A 27,533-nucleotide genomic window follows, 5' to 3' on the forward strand; every position below is an offset into this window, starting at 1 on the left:
CGCCATAAACGTGGACCAGGGGTGACTCTAGAATGCGTTTGTACAATATGGGTATCAAATGAAAGTTGCTAATGAGTATTTTAAAAGGGCGTGGGCCTTAGTTCTATAGGTGGACGCCTTTTCGAGATATCGCCATAAAGGTGGACCAGGGGTGACACTAGAATTTGTTTGTACGATATGGGTATCAAATGAAAGGTGTTAATGAGTATTTTAAAAGGGCGTGGATCTTAGTTCTATAGGTGGACGCCTTTTCAATATATCTCCATAAAAGTAGACCAGGGGTGACTCTATAATTTGTTTGTACGATATGGGTATCAAATGAAAGGTGTTAATGAGTATTTTAAAAGGGAGTGGGCCTTAGTTCTATAGGTGGATGCCCTTTCGAGATATCGCCATAAAGGTGGGCCAGGGGTGACTCTAGAATTTTTGTATACGTTATGGGTATCAAATGAAAGGTATTAATGAGTATTGTAAAAGGGTGTAGGCCTTAGTTCTATAGGTGGACGCCTTTTCGAGATATCGCCATAAAGGTGGACCAGGGGTGACTCTAGAATTTGTTTGTACGATATGGGTATCAAATGAAAGGTGTTAATGAGTATTTTAAAAGGGCGTGGGCCTTAGTTCTATAAGTGGACGCCTTTTCGAGATATCGACATAAAGGTGGACCAGGGGTGACTCTAGAATTTATTTATACGATATGGGTATCAAATGAAAGGTGTTAATGAGTATTTTAAAAGGGTGTGGGCATTAGTTCTATAGGTGGATGCCTTTTCGAGATATCGCCATAAAGGTGGACCAGGGGTGACTCTAGAATCTTTTTGTACGATATGGGTATCAATTGAAAGGTGTTAATGAGTATTTTAAAAAGGTGTGGGCCTTAATTCTATAGGTGGACGCCTTTTCGAGATATCGACATGAAGGTGGACCAGGGGTGACTCTAGAATTTGTTTGTACGATATGGGTGTCAAATGAAAGGTGTTAACGTGTATTTTAAAAAGGAGTGGGCGTTAGTTCTATATGTGGACGCCTTTTCGAGATATCGCCATAAACGTGGACCAGGGGTGACTCTAGAATGTGTTTGTACGACATGGGTATCAAATTAAAGGTATTAATGAGGGTTTTAAAAGGGAGTGGATTTGTATATGTGAAGGCGTTTTCGAGATATCTACCAAAATGTGGACCAGGGTGATCCAGAAATTCATCTGTCGGATACCGCTAATTTATTTATATATGTAATACCACGTACAGTATTCCTTCCAAGATTCCAAGGGCTTTTGATTTCGCTCTGCAAAACTTTTTCATTTTCTTCTACTTAATATGGTAGGTGTCACACCCATTTTACCAAGTTTTTTTCTAAAGTTATATTTTGCGTCAATTGACCAATACAATTACCATGTTTCATTCCTTTTTTCGTATTTGGTATATAATTATGGCATTTTTTTCATTTTTCGTAATTTTCGATATCGAAAAAGTGGGCGTGGTCATAGTCGGATTTCGGCCATTTTTTACACCAATACAAAGTGGGTTCAGATAAGTACGTGAACTGAGTTTAGTAAAGATATATCGATATTTGCTCAAGTTATCGTGTTAAAGGCCGAGCGGAAGGACAGACGGTCGACTGTGTATAAAAACTGGGCGTGGCTTCAACCGATTTCGCCCTTTTTCACAGAAAGCAGTTATCGTCCTAGGAGCTAAGCCTCTACCAAATTTCACAAGGATTGGTTAATTGTTGTTCGACTTATGACATTAAAAGCATCCTAGACAAATTAAATGAAAAAGTGCGGAGCCACGCCCATTTTGAAATTTTCTTTTATTTTTATATTTTGTTGCACCATATCATTACTGGAGTTGAATGTTGGCATAATTGACTTATATGCTGTAAAGATATTAACTTTTCTTTTAAAATTTGAATTAAAAAAAAATTTTTTTTAAAAAGTGGGCGTGGTCGTTCTCCGGTTTTGCTAATTTTTATGAAGCAGACATAAAGTAATAAGAGTAACGTTCCTGCCAAATTTCATCATGATATCTTCAACGACTGCTAAATTACAGCTTGCAAAACTTCTAAATTACCTTCATTTAAAAGTGGGCGGTGCGACGCCCATTGTCCAAAATTTTACTAGTTTTCAATTCTGCGTCATAAGCTCAACTCACCTACCAAGTTTCATCGCTTAATGCTGATTTGGTAATGAATTATCGCACTTTTTCGATTTTTCGATATTTTCGATATCGAAAAAGTGGGCGTGGTTATTGTCCGATATCATTCATTTTAAATAGCGATCTGAGATGAGTGCCCAGGAACCTACGTACCAAATTTCATCAAGATACCTCAAAATTTACTCAAGTTATCGTATTAACGGACAGACGGACGGACGGACATGGCTCAATCGAATTTTTTTTCGATACTGATGATTTTGATATATAGAAGTCTATATGTATCTCGATTCCTTTATACCTGTACAACAAACCGTTATGCAATCAAAGTTAATATACTCTGTGAGCTCTGCTCAACTGAGCATAAAAACATTACACAAGAAAAAACTAAATACGAACATATCATTACAGCACTTCCGCAGGAAGTGATAATAACTATTTTGGATTTTATCAAAAAAATTTACTTTTACTTTTATCAAACTAATTTAAATAAAAAAATAAATGTAAGGCGCGATAACCTCCGAAGAGATCTAAGGCCGAGCTTCTCTTCCAATTTGCGTCGTGCTCCTCTTGATTTGTCCCTACAAATTGGCCGGACGGGACCTACATGTTTTATGCCGACTCCGAACGGCATCTGCAAGGCAGATGAGTTTTCACTGAGAGCTTTTCATGGCAGAAATACAATCGGAGCGCTTGCCAGACACTGCCGAGGGACGACCCCGCTTAGAAAAATTTTCTTCTAATTGAAAAATCTTATTTCTAAAATTTTGATGTTGCTTTGCCCGGGAGTTGAACCCAGGGCATACGGTGTGAGAGGCGGAGCACGCTACCATCACACCACGGTGGCCGACTAATTTACTGAACTTAAAAAAGTGTTGATAGAAAGACACTCACTTAGCGAAAATTCGAAACTTGATAAAATTTTAAACGATTCTGAGATGGGTGATCGTAAGCCATCAGAATTTTATCGTTCATTAGTTATATTAGCCGGATCAAATTTTGGTGAAAATATTTTAAAGAAAATTTGGATGCGTAAACTTCCTAAAAATTTGAGTATGATTTTGGCTAGTTCGAGTTCTAATAATATTACCGAATTATCAAAATTAGCAGATAATATTTGGGAAGTGATAAACAAAAAGAAGTATTTTCGGTTAATAATTTTTCGGATACAAAAGCACAAAATTCTGTTGTTGAAAACTTGGGTAAAACAACCTCTTTGATTTGTGAGAATTTCCAGAAACTCTCTTTAGAGTTATCTGAAGTCAAAACCCAAATTTATAGAAATCAACCTAGATCGCGGTCCAGTTCGAGAAACAAATTTAGGAATACATTTAGGGATAGATCGAATTCACTAAATAATCAAAATTGGTTGTGTAGATTCCACTACAAATTTGGAAGTAATGCCAGGAAGTGTGAACAACCTTGTTCGTATAACAAAAAACAAAGATTCAACAAACTAAATTATTCCGTTGTTGTAGCGACGAGCGACGGAAGTTTAGAATTTTCGACGCGTCGCTTATTTATTTTTGATAGAGAAAACAAACAAAATTTTTTAATTGATAGTGGAGCAGAAATTTCGGTATTACCCGCGTCTAGATTTCCTCATACGAAACGTTCAGACATAATTCTCACTGCAGCCAATGGCTCAACAATTGCCACTTACGGGAAAATGCTTTTAAACGTAAATTTAGGTTTAAGACGTGAATTTCCCTTTACATTTTTGATTGCGGATATGGTCTTCTTATAGACATTAAACATAAACGTTTAGTAGATCCACTAACCATTCTCTCAGTTAATACAGTATCCTACTTTTGTGATATTCCATTACCTAAATTATTTGTGGTTGACAATAAATTTACAAAATTATTAAAAGAGTTTCCGTCACTTATTTCAGAGCCAGATTATACTAAACCTGTTAAACATACAACAGTACATCGACTTGTAACAGAAGGTAGTCTTCCATTTTCTAAGCCCAGGCGCTTAGATCCGGTTAAATACAAAGTCGCGAAAACGGAGTTTGATTTCTTAGTTAAAACAGGCATTTCTCGGCCTTCAAATTCTTCAGTAGCATCACCACTTCATCTTGTACCTAAAAAAGAGTTGAATGATTGGCGTCCATGTGGTGATTTTAGAAGATTGAATATTGTAACTGTTCCTGATCGTTATCCCTTACCTCACATTCAGGATTTTAATATGAACCTTCATAATAAAAATATATTTTCAAAATTAGATTTAGTTAGGGCATATCACCAAATTCCCCTGGCTGAAGAAGATATTTATAAAACTGCTATTACAACCCCTTTCGGTATGTTTGAATTCATGAGAATGCCTTTCGGACTTAGAAATTCTGCACAAACCTTTCAAAGATTCATAAATGAGGTAGTAAAGACGAAGAACAACATTTAAAAGATTTACGTATTCTTTTTCAACGCCTTACAGAGTACGGTTTAAACATTAAACCAAGTAAATGTACTTTTGGTGTAACAAATATAGATTTTTTAGGACATAACATTTCTGGAAAAGGTATTCGACCTTCCGATGAAAAGGTATCAGCTATTCGCATTCCGAACGTCCAAAATCAGTTAAGCAGGCACAGAAATTTATTGGTATGGTAAATTATTATCATAGATACATTCCAAAACTAGCAGAATTTACAAACAAAATTTATGATCTAATTAACAAAGTAAGTAAGAAACGTGACAAAACTTTGGTATGGGACGAGAATTCGAATGAAGCTTTTGAATGCATTAAAGATAAATTTGCATCTGCGATATTGTTAATTCATTTTAACAAAGATGCTAAATTATTTTTAACAGTATATGCTCCTAACACAGCGATTGAGGGCGTTATACAACAAAATTACAATAATAAAATTGAGCCCATGGCATTCTTCTCTAAAAAACTTTCTCCAACTGAAATTAAATATAGTGGTTTTGATAGGGAGTTATTGGCAATTTACTTAAATATAAAATATTTTAGATATCTTTTGGAAGGACGACAATTTACAGTTTATACGGACCATAAACCCTTGACTACTGCTTTAAATTCAAAAACAGAAAGAAGTCCTAGACAAACGAGACACTTGGAATTTATAGCATAATTTACTGATGACATACAATACATTAAACGAGAATCCAATGTTGTAGCAGGTACGCTATCTAGAGCTTTTGAGGTTAATGCAATATATAATACAGAAATGAATTTTAAAATTTTACAAACTGAACAACAAAAAGATGATAACTTAAATCAACTTGTATCTGATTCTCAATATCTAAATTTAAAACTAATTAGTATTGCCATTTTAAATTTTAATATTTGGTGTGAAATTTCAGGAGAAACTCCTAGGCCATTTGTACCGAGTAGTTGCGAAAGACAGTATTTGATATTATACATGGAATAGCACATCCGGGTACAAGAGCTACACGACGGCTCATAGTTAAAAAATATTATTGGCCTAATATGAATAAGGATATTAATATTTGGTCAAAAGAGTGTCTTAATTGTCAAAAGTATAAAGTTTATCGTCATACAAAATCCCCTGTTGTCAAAATTCAAATTCCCAAGAATAGATTTGAATACATCCATTTAGATATAGTTGGACCATTACCTATTTCAAAAGGACATCGCTATAATTTAACGATTATTGAAAGATTTACCCGTTGGTCTGAGGCATATGCATTAAAAGATATTTCAGCAACTTCAATTGCAAATAAGTTTTTTAGAGAATATATTTCTTGGCTTGGAGTTCCGTTAACGATAACAGCTGATCAAGGTAGCCAATTTACATCGAAATTGTTTTCAGAGTTAACTAAATTACTTGGTAGTCACCAAATTACAACATCCGCATATCACCCTCAAGGAAATGGTATGGTTGAAAGGTTTTATAGACAATTAAAGACTCCTATAATAGCTAGAGAGGACACAAATAACTGGTATGACGAGTTAACTGTCATATTACTTGGTTTGCGATCTATTTACAAAGAAGATATTTCGGCTACACCAGCGGAAATGGTTTTCGGTCAGAATTTACGTTTGCCAGGGGAACTTGTTGTGCCATCAGCTAAAAAATATTCATCAACTGAAGTTTTAAGTAATTTGCGTGAACATTTTCGAAACGTTAGATCAAATTTAAGTCATCATAAAGATGCTGATACTGGAATTTATGTTCCAAAAGATCTTCAAACTTGTAAATTTGTATTTGTTCGAGTCATTAATAAACATTCATTACAGCAACCATATGAAGGACCTTACACAATTGTGGAAAAAGACCAAAAATGTTTTAAACTTGAAATAGATAATAATATTAAAACTATTCCTATTGATAGATTAAAACCTGCAATAATTGAAACAACAGACACAAACAACACCATGAATTTACATAAAAAGAGAGTTACATTCAATTTGTTTAATGATAAATTTTCTTGAAGGGGGAGTAATGTAGGATTCTTATTATTATACTCAGTTGAGCAGAGCTCACAGAGTATATTAACTTTGATTGGATAACGGTTGGTTGTACAGGTATAAAGGAATCGAGATAGATATAGACTTCCATATATCAAAATCATCAGTATCGAAAAAAAATTTGATTGAGCCATGTCCGTCCGTCCGTCCGTCCGTCCGTCTGTCCGTTAACACGATAACTTGAGTAAATTTTGAGGTATCTTGATGAAATTTGGTATGCAGATTCCTGGGCACTCATCTCATATCGCTATTTAAAATGAACGATATCGGACTATAACCACGCCCACTTTTTCGACATCGAAAATTTCGAATAACCGAAAAAATGCGATAATTAATTGCCAAAGGCGGTTAAAGCGATGAAACTTGGTAGATGGGTTGACGTTATGACGCAGAATAGAAAATTAGTAAGATGTTGGACAATTGGCGTGGCACCGCCCACTTTTACAAGAAGGTAATTTAAAAGTTTTGCAAGCTGTAATTTGGCAGACGTTAAAGATATCATGATGAAATTTGTCAGGAACGTTACTACTATTACTGTATATGTGCTAAATAAAAATTAGCAAAATTGGATGAAGAACACGCCCACTTTTTAAAAAAATTTTTTTAAATTCAAATTTTAACAAAAAATTTAATATCTTTACTGTATATAAGTAAATTAAGTCAAAATTCAACTACAGTAATGATATGATGCAACAAAATACAAAAATAAAAGAAAATTTCAAAATGGGCGTGGCTCCGCCCATTTTCATTTAGTTTGTCTAGAATACTTTTAATGCTATAAGTCGAACAAAAATTTACCAATCCTACTCAAATTTGGTAGGGGCATAGATCCTATGACGGTAACTGTTCTCTGTGAAAATGGGCGAAATGGGTGGAAGCCACGCCCAGTTTTTATACACAGTCCACCGTCTGCCCTTCCGCTCGGCCGTTAACACAATAACTTGAGCAAAACCCGATATATCTTTACTAAACTTAGCCCACGTACTTATCTGAACTCACTTTATCTTGGTATAAAAAATGGCCGAATCCGATCATAACCACGCCCACTTTATCGATATCGAAAATTACGAAAAATGAAAAAAAGTGCCATAATTCTATACAAATACGTAAAAATGGATGAAACATGGTAACTGGATTGGTTTATTGACGCAAAATATAACTTTGGAAAAAACTTTGTAAAATGGGTGTGACACCTACCATATTAAGTAGAAGAAAATGAAAAAGTTCTACAAGGCGAAATCAACAGCCCTTGGAATCTTGGCAGGAATAATGTTAGTGGTTTTGCATATATAAATAAATTAGCAGTACCCGACAGATGATTTTCTGGATCACCTGGTCCACATTTTGGTCGATATCGCGAGAACGCCTTCACATATACATCTAAGGGCCACTCGCTTTTAAAACCCTCATTAATACCTTTAATTTGATATCCATATCGTACAAACACATTCTAGAGTCACCCCTGGCCCACCCTAATGGCGATATCTCGAAAAGGCGTCCACCTATAGACCTAATGCCCACTCCCTCTTAAAATGCTCAGTAACACCTTTCGTTTGATACCCATATCGTACAAACATTCTAGAGTCACCCCTGGCCCACCCTAATGGCGATATCTCGAAAAGGCGTCCACCTATAGACCTAATGTCCACTCCCTCTTAAAATGCTCAGTAACACCTTTCGTTTGATACCCATATCGTACGAACATTCTAGAGTCACCCCTGGCCCACCCTAATGGCGATATCTCGAAAAGGCGTCCACCTATAGACCTAATGCCCACTCCCTCTTAATATGCTCAGTAATACCTTTCGTTTGATACCCATATCGTACAAACATTCTAGAGTCACCCCTGGCCCACCCTAATGGCGATATCTCGAAAAGGCGTCCACCTATAGACCTAATGCTCACTCCCTCTTAAAATGCTCAATAACACCATTCGTTTGATACCCATATCGTACAAACATTCTAGAGTCCCCCTTGGTCCACCTTTATGGCGATATCTCGAAAAGGCGTCCACCTATAGAACTAAGGATTACTCCCTTTTAAAATACTCATTACCACCTTTCATTTGATACCCATATCGTACAAACACATTCTAGAGTCACCCTGGCCCACCCTAATGGCGATATCTCGAAAAGGCGTCCACCTATAGACCTAATGCCCACTCCCTCTTAAAATGCTCAGTAACACCTTTCGTTTGATACCCATATCGTACAAACATTCTAGAGTCACCCCTGGACCACCCTAATGGCGATATCTCGAAAATGCGTCCACCTATAGACCTAATGCCCACTCCCTCTTAAAATGCTCAGTTACACCTTTCGTTTGATACCCATATCGTACAAACATTCTAGAGTCACTCCTGGCCCACCCTAATGCCGATATCTCGAAAAGGCGTCCACCTATAGACCTAATGCCCACTCCCTCTTAAAATGCTCAGTAACACCTTTCGTTTGATACCCATATCGTACAAACACATTGTAGAGTCACCCCTGGCTCACCCTAATGACGATATCTCGAAAAGGTGTCCACCTACAGACCTCATGCCCACTCCCTCTTAAAATGCTCAGTAATACCTTTCGTTTGATACCCATATCGTATAAACATTCTAGAGTCACCCTTGGTCCACCTTTATGGCGATATCTCGAAAAGGCGCCCACCTATAGAACTAAGGATTTCTCCCTTTTAAAATACTCATTACCATCTTTCATTTGATACCCATATCGTACAAACACATTCTAGAGTCACCCCTGGTCCACTTTAATGGCGATATCTCGAAAAGGCGTCCACCGATAGACCTAAGGCCCACTCCCTCTTAAAATGCTCAGTAACACCTTTCATTTGATACCCATATCGTACAAACAAATTCTAGAGTCAGCCCTGGTCCACCTTTATGGCGATATCCCTAAATGGCGTCCATCCATAGAACTATGGCCTACTCTCTCTTAAAATACTCTTTAATACCTTCCATTTGATACACATGTCATACAACCACATTCCAGGGTTACGCTAGGTTCATTTTTCTACGAGCTGATTTTCCTTATTTTGTCTCCATAGCTCTCAACTGAGTATGTAATGTTCGGTTACTCCCGAACTTAGCTTTCCTTACTTGTTTTTATTTAACTTTGTATTTTAGTTACTTTGAACTTTGTAATTTTTAAATGTATTATCAATATTTTAAGTTTCAATATTGATTTTTCAATTTTCAAAAATTTTGATTATTGTGAAAAATAAAAAAACAAAATAAACGCATACATTTAGGCGTAGTAATAAAATATAGTTTAAAGTATAAAACGTGGTATCAATCTCCACAGTGCCGATATTGCAGCCAATATCATGTTCAGGTCTGTGTTCGCCATTGTCTGCGGTGTTTCTTCCATTTTTGTTATTTCCTCGCCATCAAGATGAAAGTCATACTCTTCCACATCAATTCCTTCTGCTTCCATTGCCTCTCGTAGCCGTGCCTGAAGTTCAAGTTTAACGCCGCTTGTATTCAATCCGCGGCTCTCCAACTCCTTCTTTAGTTGCTGGATCTTCAATTCACTGAACTTTTCCATGTCCTTGTTGTCCTCTGGAATTTATTCAACAATTCCTCTTCTGACACCAATTGTAACGAATTTTCTGCAAATCCTCTTAATTGCCCTTTTGCTAGGTTCGTATCGCTAAACTGTTGAATAAATAACTCCAATATTGCATAATGGAAAAGTGGCCTTTATTAAATTCTTCACAATAACACTCAAACTGTGCAACTAATAGCTTAATAACCAAACTGATAGATTAAAAGAAACTGACTTTCAAAATAATACTGCTATTGCTCGCTAGATATAGTCTTAGTCGTAACTGCTTGACAACTCAAATAAAAGTGAATTCCAGCGCCTCTACATCTGCGGCCTTTATACTCTCTGGTTTCCTCGTTCGCATCTTCTAGAAGCTATTAACATTGTCCATGAGCTCTCAAACTTCTCAGCTGTAACTAAAATTGATCGATTTTATAGCTTCTCTCATACCCCATGCTTGTATGTGTGAGCGACACTTCCACAATTATAATTGCCTACATTTAGGAGCATCTCAAATAAGACGTCTGCATATGGTTGTGCCTTGCTTCTTAGCAGCGGGTACCAACATATGTGTGGACAAAATGATTGAATTATTGATGTGAATGTTAAACATTCAATGTTTGTAGTTTACAGTCTCTCGCGCACACATAGGCGTATAAGTAAATGCATCTGTGTGCGACATATCTCGGCTGCCTTATATATGTGTATACTTGATTTGATTATTGACGTAAATATCGCTTAGCATATTTCTTATCTGAACAATCGGTTGTGGGGGATATATAATATATATACCACCGATCTCATCAATTTTTTCAGGCAACAATATGTGCAATATACGAAAGTATAACGTGAAGTTTGAAGCTTCAATCTGTTAAATTGAGTAAGATATTACAAAAATCCTCTTTTTCTGAAAAATCGGTTGTATGGAGGATATATGCTATAGTGGCCCGATCCGGCCGGCTCCGAAAAATGTCTAATCGGACACCCAAATACACCCGGTCACCAAATTTTATCAAGATATCTCAAAAATTGAGGGACTAGTTTGCATACAAACAGACAGACGGACAGACGGACAGACGGACATGGCTAAATCAACTCGGCTCTTCAATCTGATTATTTCAGTATACTTAATGGTGTGTCTATCTATTTTCCTTTAAGGACTTACAATTTTCGGTTTCGTGACGAAATTAATATACCATTTCATTTTCATGAAAGGTATAAATGCATGAAAGGTATAAATAAATATACTAAATATATATAGCATATATACCATAATATATATTATATATATCACCGATCTCTATGATTTTTTGACACAACAATATATACTATTTACGTAAGAAATTGGTAAAATTTGAAGCTTATAGCTGTTAAAATGGGGTAGAATTTGCGAAATGTTTCTTATCTGAACAATCGGTTGTATGAGATATATACTATATATACAACCGATATCTATGATTTTTTCATACAACAATATATGCAATATAAGAAAGTATATGGTGAAGTTTGAAGCTTCAATCTGTTAAATTGAGTAAGATATTAAAAAAATCATCTTTTTCTGAAAAATCGGTTGTATGGAGGATATATGCTATAGTGGTCCGATCCGGCCAATTCCGACAAATGTCTAATCGGACACCCAAATACACCCGCTCACCAAATTTTATCAAAAATTGAGGACTAGTTTGCTTACAAACAGACAGACGGACATACGGACAGACGGACATGTCTAAATCAACTCAGCTCTTCAACCTGATTATTTCGGTATGCTTAATGGTGGGTCTATCTATTTTCCTTTAAGAACTTACAATTTTGGGTTTCGTGATGAAATTAATATACCATTTCATTTTCAAGAAAGGTAAAAAATAGGTAGGTACTTTGTGTGAGGATGCAAATTTTCAGGTTTTTTGTGGTCTGCGTGTAAAAACTATGACTACGAATCACGTATTTCAAAAATAAATGACGTAAACGTAACTATTTGATGAAATTTTATGAATTTTGAAGCTTCTCGCCGTAAAAAAGGGGCAAAAAAATACAGTTTATATATAATACAGTATATATATATGTACCACCCATCTCTATGATTATTTCAGACAACAATATTTATTTATTTATTTATTTATTTATTATTTAAAGTCGACGACAAACTATGGTCGACTGCATAATATAAAAGATATATAAATATACAACTCAAAAGATAAAATTTAAGATATATCGAACTTTCAACAATGTTATATTACAAACAAAGAAATATTAATGAACATAATCAGAATATAATAATAATAAGAAATATGAGCAGAAATAAGATCTTATGCCGAAATCATATACTGGCGGAATGCATCAGATTCCGCTCAGCATGATTTCGGAATGCAGTGGATTCCAATCTCCCTGTTGGAATGCAACAAGATTCCAATCAGCATGTCATGGGAATCCGGCAGTGCTAAGAGTAGTGTAATGAGGATACGCCATCACAAGGCATAAAAAAGTAACATGACCTGTGTGGTTGGAATGCACCGGATTCCAATCAGCTCGATGCCTGACCCATAAGATTATACTGCCGGAATGCATACGATTCCGTTCAGTGACTCATGAAAAAACACGTTTTTTACGTTGTTGGAATGCACCAGATTCCAATCAACACAGTACTGTCTTGTTCCTTCTTAATGATACATGTTGATAAATGTTCCTCCATCCTTAAGCGAGACAGTTCCTGTTTTTTATCGAAGGAATAAAATGCCGGCAAATTAAATTAGCTTGTATCTCTTAAATTAGATAGGCAAGTATTGCATTACGTATAGTGGCAAAAGTACATTCAAGACTGATGCAGCTATACAAGTCATTGTAGTGCGCGCACCAGATAAGAAGAGGATTATTTTTAGCAAAGTTTCGTCGACAAAGGGGTAAATAGAAAGGAACCTAGTGTCTGGATACTCTAGGGGGAACCGCAAAAAACAAGCGGCTGAGGAGGTCCGCGGAATCAATTTCTCCAATAATGAGCTTATGGATGAACAATACCCCCAGTAATATTCTCCGATTTTCCAGAGTGGGTAAGTTAATAAGAAGAAGTCTACTTCTGTATGGAGGAAGGTAGAGACTTGAGTCCCAATTAAGGCCGCGCAATGCAAATATCAAAAATTGCTTTTGAACTGACTCAAGACGCTTTATATGCTTTTGAGAAACAGGGGACCAAACGCATGAGCAATCAATACTCGAGTATTGGACGAACCAGCGATATGTAAAGAACCTTAGTGAGGTACGGATCATCGAACTCTTTAGCCCATCTTTTAACAAATCCAAGTAAACCCAACGCTTTGTTGGCTATAGATGAAATATGAATGTTAAAATTCAATTTCGGATCAAAAAGGACACCTAGATCATTTGCAATAGATATACGCTCCAAAGGCGAACCATCTATTACATAAGATTTCAATGCTGGCTTCACTCGGTGAAATGCCATATGCTTACATTTAGAGCAATTTAAAGCTAATAAATTTGTTGTGCACCAACATTGGAACGAGTCCAAGTCGGCCTGAAGAAGATCCAAGGAACTCAAATCGGTAGGACAGTAAGTGTAGCAAAGTTTTACATCATCCGCATACATTATAGTATGGGAATATAATATTGTCTGTGGCAAGTCATTAATGAAAAGGGCAAAGAGCAAAGGGCCTAGATGACTTCCCTGGGGTACGCCGGAGGAAACTCTGAACGATTCCGACAGATTGCACTTGAACAGGACTTTTTGGGTCCGGTTAGAAAGATAGATTTTCAGCCACATTAATAGGTGAAACGGAAAGCCCAGTAAATCAAGCTTATGAATAAGCAACTCATGGTTGACGGTATCAAATGCTTTGCTGAAGTCCGTGTAGATGACATCCGTTTGCTTGTTCGCTAAAAATCCTCCCATAACTATAGAGGTGAATACAAGCAAATTTGTAGTGGTTGACCTTTGACGAATAAAACCGTGTTGGCATGGAGATAAAAGACTAGAACACTGATATTGCAGTTGATTGGTGACAATCTGTTCAAAGACTTTAGGAATGACTGAAAGTTTAGCAATACCCCTGTAGTTTTCAACTTTTGACCTACTACCTTTTTATGCAGGGGTATAATAAAAGACTGTTTCCAAAGTGCCGGGAATGACGCAGATCCCAGAGATAGCTCAAATAATTTTAAAATAGGCTCATATATGTTTTCGGCGCAGTACCTAAGCACGCAACTAGGAACACCGTCCGGTCCCGGAGAAAAGGTGGGCTTCAAAGGTTGAAGACTCTGAAGAACAATATTACCATCAATAGCAGGATTCCTAATGTAATTCGAGCTATCTAAGCGATAGGGATATTGACCAGAATGAAAACCACTGGATGAATACGTGGACTTAAAGAACTCAGAAAATAGTTCAGCAACGTCGTCATCAGTGCAAGCTTTTTTACCTCCAAAGGTTAATGAGGAAGGATACCCAGAAGTTTTCCGCTTTGAATTTACGAAACTGTAAAACTTTTTTGGATTTCTAAAAAATTGGGCTTTACAACAACTCAAGTAATTTTTATAACAAAGCTGATTAAGACGGTGAAATTTAGAACGAGCTATTAGATATTTAGAGAGGTCTGCAGATGCTCCAGATTTCTTGAACCTCTTATAAAGCCTATATTTGATGTTATTAAGTCTGATAAGTTGCCTTGAAAACCAAGGGGCTTATTCGAACATAGGGTATAGCGAGTAGGAATGCAGGTATCAAAGAAGCTATCAAGCGTACTGTAAAATATAGAGATAGCCGAATCGACATCAGTGCAAGCATAGAGATCCGACCAATCATGGGAAGCCAACAGATCATTGAGCATAATGAAATTCGCTTTGTAGAAGCATCTAGATCGGGGACGAGACTGTACTTGAATCCTACGGGGTAGGCTGATATCAAGTGATATCTCTAGAGTAGGGTGAAGAGGGTCTTCTGGAAGGGATAAAGATGGTATTTGCGTAAGGACAGTACCCACCGAGCCATCCACAAATACTAAATCCAGCATTTTATTTCCACTATTTGGAACATTGTTAATCTGTAAAAGAGATGAGTCTAACAAGCAATTGAGAAACTCATGTTGAGCAGTGGGAGTTAAAAAGTTTGAATCACTTATATTAACCCAACTAACTGTTGGCAAGTTAAAGTCACCAACAACAACAAGTCGATCGTTATCTCCCAACTGCGAATGCAAATCACAAATGGCCGAGCTATGACTAGCATAAACATCCATATCCGAACGAGGTGGTATGTACGAACAGCAAACAATTACGCTATAGCTACCGAATGAAAGCCTAACTGCTATGAATTCGATATGAGAGATATTGTCCAGCCAAATCAACTCAGACGATATGTTAGATTCAACAGCAATAAGGACACCTCCCGCTCTAGAGAAGCGATCACGCCGATAAACAGCATATTTATTTGAAAAAACCTCAGAATTGTAATTATCAGGCTTTAGCCAGGTCTCCGTAAAAGCTACAACTTGTGCAGAAAAGTTGAAAGAATTAAGGAAGAATGGAACAAGTTTTGATCGTAAACCACGAACATTTTGATAATTAATGAGAAGACGGGACAGATCAGCAATTACCTTTGTGTTGTTATTACTGTGTTCGTCATACCGTTTTTTGGCTGTAATAAAACAGGTTCGGCCCTCGCCTTTCTTATGAACAAGTGAACCACAGTATGCTTAGGCCAAAAAGAGGAATCAAGTACCTTATCGAAATATTCATCTGAAAGGGATATTTTAAATGAGGAGATTTCTCTCTCATATTTAAAGTTAAATTTATACACATTGATGTTACTAGTGGGTGCAACACCAAGGTTAGAGCAAACATAATGAGCAATGTCATTTTCGGTAAACGAGGCGTGTAATCGGGACACAAATACAGCCCTACGAGGTGGCACGGCAGTCACCTGCAAAGGAGTAGCGGATAGCGCACCAGAGAGCTGGGAAGGTGCGGCCGTTATAGCGATGGTTATCGAGCCCGTACTATTTTTTTCAGGTACACTTGTATCGCTAACAACAACCCCAGTATCGGTAACTGTTATTGTTGGAGCTAAAGATACCGGTGGAGGTGTAGGACGAATTGGGGAGTCCAGCGAAATCAACATTCGTGACGTAGAACAAACAGCCGCAAAAGTACCACTATTAGTTCGTGCATCGTTTAATTTGCCATAGATCGTCTCACTGGAAGTCTCGACACAACCTTGTGGAGATTCTTATGGAGATTCCTGAGCTTCATTGTTCATAAAGTCTTTGGTTAGCCTGTTCGTATTAGTCAACGCGGTTGAAGGGACATTCGTAGGATGACAGCTTTGCCCCTGACTCGAAGAAAAGTTGGAGTCATTGTTGGGCATACATTTATATATATATGCTATATACGTAAGCATTTGGTGAAATTTGAAGCTTCTAGCTGCTAAAACGGGGCAGGAATTGCGCAAAGTTTCTTATCTGAACAGTAGTATGAGATATATACTATGTATACCACCGATCTCAATGATTTTTTCAGACATCAATATATGCTATACACGTAAGTATTTGGTGAAATTTGAAGCTTTTAGCTGTTAAAATGGGGCCGAAATCGCAAAAAAATATATATATACCATCATATATATATTATATATATCACCGATCTCTATGATTTTTTCACACAACAATATAAACTAAATACGTAAGTAATCGGTGAAATTTGAAGCTTATAGCTGTTAAAATGGGGTAGAAATTGCGAAAAGTTTCTTATCTGAACAATCGGTTGTATGAGATATATACTATATATACAACCGATCTCAATGATTTTTTTAGACATCAATATATGCTATACACGTAAGCATTTGGTGAAATTTGAAGCTTCTAGCTGTTAAAATGGGGCTAAAATTGCGAAAATATATGTATATAATATATATATATACCACCATATATATACTATATATACCACCGATCTGTATGATTTTTCAGACAACAATATATGCTATATACGTAAGCATTCGCTGAAATTTGAAGCCTCTAGCTCTTAAAATGGGACAGTAATTACGAAAAGTTTCTTATCTGAACAATCGGTTGTGGGGATATATACTATATATACGACCGATCTCATCAATTTTTTCAGGCAACAATACGTGCAATATACGAAAGTATATGGTGAAGTTCGAAGCTTCAATCTGTTAAATTTAGTAAGATATTACAAAAATCCTCTTTTTCTGAAAAATCGGTTGTATGGAGGATATCTGCTATAGTGGTCCGATCCGGCCGGTTCCGGACAGACGGACAGACGGACATAGCTAAATCAACTCTTCAACCTGATTATTTCGGTATACTTAATGGTGGGTCTATCTATTTTCCTTTAAGGACTTACAATTTTGGGTTTCGTGACGAAATTAATATACCATTTCATTTTCATGAAAGGTATAAAAAAACTATGACTACGAATCACGTATTTCAACAATATATGACGTAAACGTAACTATTTGATGAAATTTTATGAATTTTGAAGCTTCTAGCCGTAAAAAAGGGGCAAAAAATACAGTTTATATGGGGTATATAACCAACGATCTCTATGATTTCTTCAGACAACAATATATGCTATATACGTAAGCATTTGGTGAAATTTGAAGCTTCTAACTGTTAAAATGGGGCAGAAATTGCGCAAAGTTTCTTATCTGAACAATCGGTTGCATGAGATATATACTATATATACCACCGATCTCTATGATTTTTTCAGACAACAATATACGCTATATACGTAAGCATTTGGTGAAATTTGAAGCTTCTAGCTGTTAAAACGGGCAGAAATTTCGCAAAGTTTCTTATCTGAACAATCGTTTGTATGAGATATATACTATGTATACCACCGATCTCAATGATTTTTTTAGACATCAATATATGCTATACACGTAAGCATTTGGTGAAATTTGAAGCTTCTAAAAATATATATATACTAAATATATATACTATATATACCATCATATATATATTATATATATCACGATCTCTATGATTTTTGACACAAGAATATATACTATATACGTAAGCAATCGGTGAAATTTGAAGCCTCTAGCTCTTAAAATGAGGTAGAAATTGCGAAAAGTTGCTTAATTGAACAATCGGTTGTATGAGATATATACAATATATACAATCGATCTCTATGATTTTTTCAGACAGCAATATATGCCACATACGTAAGCATTCGGTGAAATTTGAAGCTTCTAGCTGTTAAAATGGGGCTAAAATTGCGAATATATTTATATATATATAATATATATATATACTATATATACCACCATATATATACTATATATACCACCGATCTGTATGATTTTTTCAGACAACAATATATGCTATATACGTAAGCATTCGTTGAAATTTGAAGCCTCTAGCTCTTAAAATGGGGCAGTAATTACGAAAAGTTTCTTATCAGAACAATCGGTTGTGGGGGATATATCTATATATACGACCGATCTCATCAATTTTTTTAGGCAACAATATGTGCAATATACGAAAGCATATGATGAAGTTTGAAGCTTCAATCTGTTAAATTGAGTAAGATATTATAAAAATCCTCTTTTTCTGAAAATCGGTTGTTTTGAGGATATATGCTATAGTGGTCCGATCCGGCCGGTTCCGACAAATGTCTAATCGGACACCCAAATACACCCGCTCACCAAATTTTATCAAGATATCTCAAAAATTGAGGGTCTAGTTTGCATACAAACAGACAGACGGGCAGACGAGCAGACGGACAGACGGACATGGCTAAATCAGCTCAGCTCTTCAACCTGATTATTTCGGTATACTTAATGGTGGGTCTATCTATTTTCCTTTAAGGACTTACAATTTTGGGTTTCGTGACGAAATTAATATACCATTTCATTTTCATGAAAGGTATAAAAATAGGTAGGTACTTTGTGTGAGGATGCAAAGTTTCAGGTTTTTTGTGGTCTGCGTGTAAAAACTATGACTACGAATCACGTATTTCAACAATATATGACGTAAGCGTAACCATTTGATGAAATTTTATGAATTTTGAAGCTTCTAGCCGTAAAAAAGAGGCAAAAAAATACAGTTTATATGGGGTATATAATATATGTACCACCGATCTCTATGATTTTTTCAGACAACAATATATGCTATATACGTAAGCATTTAGTAAAATTTGAAGCTTCTAGCTGTTAAAACGGGGCAGAAATTGCGGAAAGTTTCTTATCTGAACAATCGGTTGTATGAGATATATCCTATATATACAACCGATATCTATGATTTTTTCAGACATCAATATATGCTATACACGTAAGCATTTGGAGAAATTGAAGATTCTAGCTGTTAAAATGGGGTCGAAATCGCTAAAAAAAAATATATATATACTAAATATATATACTATATATACCATCATATATATTATATATATCACCGATCTCTATGATTTTTGACACAACAATATATACTATATACGTAAGCAATCGGTGAAATTTGAAGCTTATAGCTGTTAAAATGGGGTAGAAATTGCGAAAAGTTTCTTATCTGAACAATCGGTTGTATGAGATATATCCTATATATACAACCGATATCTATGATTTTTTCAGACATCAATATATGCTATACACGTAAGCATTTGGAGAAATTTGAAGCTTATAGCTGTGAAAATGGGGCCAAAATCGCAAAAAAAATATATATATATACAGTATATATAATATACTAGCAGACCCGGCAGACGTTCTTCTGCCCCAAATTTGGCCTATCTGCATACATTTTAATAAGCTTTTTCCGTCTAACTCTGGCCTACCCCTATACACTATTTCCTAATCTTTTTATTCACTCCTCCTTCCTTCTTTTTCGCTTCTCATTCTATCTCTTTCTCAGCCTCCTTCTCTCTTTTCTCTTCTCTAAAGTTTTTCTCCTTCTTCTTCATCTCTTATTGCCAGTCCCAGAGGGTGGTATGTATTTGGTTCCAGTCCCGTTCCGAGTCTCAGTCTCTGTCCCAGTCCTAGTTCTAATCCCAGTCCCAGTCCGTCTCTGGTATACTTCCCGGAAAAAAGCATCGTAAATACTATTATAGGCAAATTTATATACCATATTTCAGTCAAATGGAATAGGACGTACATATGTAAATAGGTATGCGGGTATTATTAATTCATGTCTTTATTTCGGCTTCGCATGCATATTTATCAGTTTTGCCAGGTTGATGCGACTAAATCGAATATCACAATGAAAATTACTTTAAAGCTCTCAGCAACAGCTTTCATTTGATATCTATAATACACACACATTCTGGGAGTATCCGGCTATGTTTTGGCCTATATCTCGAGACCCTAGTCACTCAGCGGTGTAAAATTTACTCTGTATTATAACACACGTCAACAGCTTCAATTTGATACCCATAATATAAAAACACATTCTTGGTGCATCCGGGTCCATGTTTTGGCCTATATCTCGAGACCGTAGTCACCCAGCGGTGTAAAACTTACTCTGTACTAAAGCATACGTCAACACATTCAATTTGATACCCATAATGTAAAAACACATTATATGTGTATCCTGGTCCACGTTTTGGGCTATATGTCGAGACCCCAGCCTCCCAGTAGTATGAAAATTATCCTGTAGTATAGCACTCATCAACAGTTATCATTTGGTATCCATATTGTATAAACACATTCTAGGGGTACCCGGGTCCATGTGTTGGGCTATATCTCGAGACCCTAGCCTCCCAGTTTTATGAAAATTATCCTGTACTATAGCACTCATCAACAGCTTTCATTTGATATCCATATTGTATAAACGCATTCTAGGGATACCCGGGTCCACGTTTTGGGCTATATCTCGAGACCCTCGCCTCCCAGTTGTTTGAAAATTATCCTGTACTATAGCACTCATCAACAGTTGTCACTTGGTATCCATATTGTATAAACCCATTCTAGGGGTACCTGGGTCCACGTGTTGGGCTATATCTCGAGACCCTAGCTTCCCAATTGTATGAAAATTATCCTGTACTATAGCATTCATCAACAGTTATCATATGGTATCCATATTGTATAAACACATTCTAGAGGTACCCGGGTCCACGTCTATATCTCGAGACCCTAGCCTCCCAGTTGTATGAAAATTATCCTGTACTATAGTACTCATCAACAGCTTTCATTTGATATCCATATTGTATAAACACATTCTAGGGGTACCCGGGTCCACGTTTTGGGCTATATCTCGAGACCCTAACCTCCCAGTTGTATGAAAATTATCATGTACTATAGCAGTCATCAACAGCTTTCATTTGATATCCATATTGTATAAACACATTCTAGGGGTACCAGGGTCCACGTTTTGGGCTATATCTCGAGACCCTAGCTTCCCAGTTGTATGAAAATTATCCCGTACTATAGCACTCGTCAACAGCTTTCATTTGATATCCATATTGTATAAACATATTCTAGGAGTAGCCAGGTCCACGTTTTGATCTCAAGACCCTAGACACGTAGCGAAAAAAAGGTAGACGTTGGCCGATTCTCAGAACTACCCAATATGCACAAAAATTTCATGAGAATCGGTTCAGCCGTTTCGGAGGAGTTCAGCCTCTAAAAGCGTGACAGAAGAATTTTATATATTAGATATACCATCATATATATATTATATACATCACCGATCTCTATCATTATTTGACACAACAATATATACTATATACGTAAGCAATCGGTGAAATTTGAAGCTTATAGCTGTTAAAATGGGGTAGAAATTGCGAAAAGTTTCTTATCTGAACAATCGCTTGTATGAGATATATACTATATATACAACCGATCTCTATGATTTTTTCAGACAACAATATATGCTATATGCGTAAGCATTTGGTGAAATTTGAAGCTTCTAGCTGTTAAAATGGGGCTAAAAGTGCGAAAATATATATATGTATACTATATATACCACCATATATATACTATATATACCACCGATCTGTATGATTTTTTCAGACAATAATATATGCTATATACGTAAGCATTCGTTGAAATTTGAAGCCTCTAGCTCTTAAAATGGGGCAGTAATTACGAAAAGTTTCTTATGTGAGCAATCGGTTGTGGGGGATATATACTATATATACGACAGATCTCATCAATTTTTTCAGGCAACAATATGTGCAATATACGTAAGTGTATGGTGAAGTTTGAAGCTTCAATCTGTTAAATTGAGTAAGATATTACAAAAATCCTCTTTTTCTGAAAAATCGGTTGTATGGAGGATATATGCTATAATGGTCATATCCGGCCGGTTCCGACAAATGTTTAATCGGTCACCCAAATACACCCGCTCACCAAATTTTATCAAGATATTTCAAAAATTGAGGGACTAGTTTGCATACAAACAGACAGACGGACATGGCTAAATCAACTCGGCTCTTCAACCTGATTATTTCGGTATACTTAATGGTGGGTCTATTTATTTTCCTTTAAGGACTTACAATTTTGGGTTTCGTGACGAAATTAATATACCATTTCATTTTCATGAAAGGTATAAAAATAGGTAGGTGCTTTGTGTGAGGATGCAAAGTTTCAGGTTTTTTGTGGTCTGCGTGTAAAAACTATGACTACGAATCACGTATTTCAACAATATATGACGTAAACGTAACCATTTGATGAAATTTTATGAATTTTGAAGCTTCTAGCCGTAAAAAGGGGCAAAAAAATACAGTTAAATGGGGTATGTAATATATGTACCACCGATCTCTATAATTTTTTCAGACAACAGTATGTGCTATATACGTAAGCATTTGGTGAAATTTGAAGCTTCTAGCTGTCAAATGGGGCAGAAATTGCGGAAAGTTTCTTATCTGAACAATCGGTTGTATGAGATATATACTATATATACCACCGATCCCTATGCTTTTTTCAGACAACAATATATGCTATATACGTAAGCATTTGGTGAAATTTGAAGCTTCTAGCTGTTAAAAAGGGGCAGAAATTGTGCAAAGTTTCTTATCTGAACAATCGTTTGTATGAGATATATACTATGTATACCACCGATTTCAATGATTTTTTCAGACATCAATATATGCTATACAAGAAAGTGTTTGGTGATATTTGAAGCTTCTAGCTGTTAAAATGGGCCGAAATCGCAAAAAAAAATATATATATATACTAACAGGCCTATACTGTGCACTTGACAAATTCACCCTCTTGCTTATTTGTCAAGTTTGATTATTTATCAAGTATTTTCTATTCTGTGTAAAATATGAAAAGCTCTTTGGTTGACAAGTTGTCAATATCTTAAACGCTCTTGACAATTCAAATTTGCGCTAAAAATTATGTTATTGCGTGTTTGTGTCTGAATTAAAATGGAAGAAGACTTATTACTTTTGCTGTTATTGTGTGAAGATGAGGAAAACGAGGAAAATAGAGATCGCTCGAGGTACTTAAAATCCCTGAGAGATGCCAGCAATCCATTTGCCTTAAGTGAAAATGTGTTCGTTCAACATTTCCGTTTGACCCGTTCGTTGTGCCGTCGCCTTATTGATGACTTGGAACCGCACGATGATCAACAAACCTCCTTGCCAATAACGATCCATGTTCTATCGGTATTGAACTTCTTTGCTAATGGATCGTACCAGACATGCGTGGGCAACAATTAGACTATGCCTATGAGCCAGGCGTCTTTTTCCAGAAGTTTGAATGCTGTGGCAAACCTAATTGTGAGAGTTAAGGGCAGTGAAATCGAGTTTCCCCGCATAGTCGAAGAAGAGAATATTGTTAAAACAGGGTATGCGTGCTAATGAAATTTTTCAGATAAATCTATAACGAAAATCTTTGTACTATTTAAGGTTTTTTCGGAAATTCGGCATAAAAGTACAATAGGTGCAATTGATTGCACCCACATTGCCATTGTTGATCCGCCTTCAAACAATGTGGAGCGTCCGTTAAGCAAATACCTAAACCGAAAAGGCTACTACAGCATTAATGTTGAAGCGGTATTTTCTGCTTTTGTTAAAAATATTAAAAAAAAAAAAAAAAATATTTAAAAATATTTACAATTTATTAAATTTAATTATTTTAAGGTATGCGATCATCGCTTGCGTTTTACATTTCTAAATGCCAACCTTCCAGGAGCGACACATGACTCAGGCATATGGGCAACGTCTGACCTAAGCGAGTATTTGATACGCAAGCATTACGCCAGTTCTACTTCCAACCAAAGGGAATCATGGTTCCTTGGAGATCAAGGATACCCTTTGCAACCATGGCTTCTCACACCAGTTGCAAACCCAAGTACCACGAAAGAACGGAAGTTTAATAAGATACATGCATCTGGAAGAAATTGTATAGAAAGGGGATTTGGTGTTGTGAAGTCGCGTTTTGGGTGCTTGCTTAAGCATCGAGTGCTACATTATTCTCACGAAACAGCTGCTGCTATTATTACGAGCTGCGTCATATTGCACAACATCATGGCAAAAGCTGGTGTGGCAGAGGACGTAGATATCATTGAAGATGATCATGAATTCGAAAGAGATCCAAATGACTCTACTCAGTACACCCGCGAGGGAGAGAGAACACGGTCTAGATACATATCAATTCTTTAAAAAACCTCACATGTAAATATTTCGTTTCCCAAATAAAAAGCGTAATATTACTCAAAGCTAAAAATATCCTTTTCGACTCTATATTTTTGAAAGTAGGGATACAATCACCGAGAGCTTTAGGTTCATGGTTTGCAAATGTTACTCCAGTGTAGAAGAAATTTGGACGTCTCTAAAGAACACACAAACAAAAACTTATGGGCGTGCATAGCCCTTCATTAAAGGACGTTTATATTTAAAAAATTTACTTGCGTGTATCTATCGAATTTGACCCCTTCCCTAATCATTTCAGCGCCTTATTATTTTGCCCCTTCACCTCTCCTTTTTCCTTTTTGTTCGCTTTTACCTTCTCATATCGTCCTTCTCTTTTTTATCTTAACCTTTTTCTATCTTCATTCATATATCTAGCCCTATCACAATCCGTAGTCCTAATCATATAGACACACACCAGATTTTTATATGTATGTATTTTATATTAAATTTTATTTATAAAAACAAAAGAAAACAATTACATAAATGTAGCAACAGAAATAATTCATTTCAATAGCTCTCACAGACAAACTAAAAATTTAAAAATAAAAATAAAGTTATATATGTAGCTTAGTGAAATAATGTAGAATATAAAGTTTGACTTTAGTAACTTTTTATTATGTTTTATTTTATTTCGTTTAATTCATTTTATTTTATGGTATTTGAGTTTTTTATATATTATTTAATTTATTTTAAAATATTAAATTTATTTTGTTATAATTCTCATTTATTTTATGTTATTTTGTACAATTTTTCTTATTTTATTTCATTTTTCATTATACTATCTTATTTGATTACAAGTTTTATTATTTTTTTTTATTTTTTATTATACTATCTTATTTGATTACAATTTTTATTATTTTATTTCATTTTTTATTATACTACCTTATTTGATTATAATTTTTCTTATTTTATTTAATTTTTAATTATTCTATCTTATTTGATTACAATTTTTATTATTTTTTTTTTATTTTTTATTATACTATCTTATTTGATTACAATTTTTATTAATTTATTTCATTTTTTATTATTCTATCTTATTTGATTACAATTTTTATTATTTTATTTCATTTTTTATTATGCTATCTTATTTGATTACAATTTTTCTTATTTTATTTAATTTTTCATTATTCTATCTTATTTTATTACAATTTTTATTATATTATTTCATTTTTTATTATACTATCTTATTTGATTACAATTTTTCTTATTTTATTTCATTTTTTATTATACTATCTTATTTGATTACAATTTTTATTATTTTATTTCATATTACAGTTTTCTTGTTTATTTCATTTCATTTAATTTTACTTTAAATTATTTTACCATACTATTTTTTTATGATTTCAATTTTTTAATTTTGATTGGAAAATAAAAGTCGTTGGTAAAACAATACTGTAAAGGCACTTAAATATGGGTATTTGTTATATATGCATAACTTTTATTTTCCAATTCAAATTTGTTTTCCAATTAAAATAAAATAAACGAAAAATAACTAGTTATTACTAGCAATTTGCATAATAAAATAAAATATTATTAGCAGTCCCTGACTCTAACATGTATATAGAGAAGTTTTACGGACTATTATTATAGTAACTAGCATATTTTTATAAGGAATTCAGTCTTTGGTTAAATTATAATTAAAGAAAATTATTAGTCCGTAAAACTTCTCTATTCTTAAGTTTAATTTGGTTTTAAAACTTTGACTAGTTCAGTCAAGCAGTTCGTTAAAGTTGTGATAGCTTGAATCGTTTCACGATGCTCCTGACGCTGTTCCTCTTCTCTTCTTTCCCGTCGTTCTTCAAAACTGTTCCGTTTGCTTATATTGCTCATTAGAGTACTTATAAGTTTGCCTCGTTCTGCGCGAGACATACGGACTGAGCTTCCATTCAAAACTCCAGCATTCTTGAAGGAAAAAATTTCAGTTTAAAAGTGTCCGATCTATGTACATATTTATATATTAGGGGGGCCAAAAAAATTATTTTCGTTATTTTATTGGTATACGGAAAAGGAAGTATGCATACTGATCTAATATAAGTTTTTAATATTAACGGGACAAAAATCCCATAGCAGTTTTTCCTTTACTTCTATGAACATCATTATATCGACGTGCCATACGAAAACTAACAAAAGAAATTTTGTGTCTGACAAAACTAATAATTTCATTTTATGTCTGAAGAAAACTAACTACCTAAAAGTGTTAGTTTTCGTCTGACAAAAAAATGAATTTGCTAGTTTTCGTCAGACACAAGTCGAAAATGTTAGTTTTTGTACAAAATTTTGAGTGTTAGTTTTCGTATGGCACGTCGATATCTTACTACTGATAGATCATTCAACAAATTTCTACTCAAAAATTGCAGAAAGTATAACGCTCTACAACAAATTTTGTGGAGCGTTCAATTTCGAGAAAATATATGTATGTATAACCTATCCAAGAAAAGGAAAACCATATTTTTGCCCCACCCTAACATATATGAATTACTTACTTCAGTCTCTGGCTCAAGAGGTGTCATACCAGGCATCGATGGTTCGAAACTTGCTGATTCAGCATTAGACTCCGGCGATGATGGGCTCCACATTGCTACAAATAAGTCTGATGCATGGTTTTGCTGCGGCAAAACCGTTGGCGAATTCAAAGGACTCATCGCAAGGATACGGCTTGGAGATTGTGTATCACTCTCAGCTGGTGACGGACTCTGGAATATGGACGATGTTCTTGCTGGTAGTTCTTGTTGTGGCGAGTTCAGTCCACTACTTCCTAAATCGGCACCAGCAACC

This window comes from Eurosta solidaginis, chromosome X (assembly GCF_040869045.1).
Source record: "Eurosta solidaginis isolate ZX-2024a chromosome X, ASM4086904v1, whole genome shotgun sequence".
Lineage (NCBI taxonomy): Eukaryota > Metazoa > Arthropoda > Insecta > Diptera > Tephritidae > Eurosta > Eurosta solidaginis.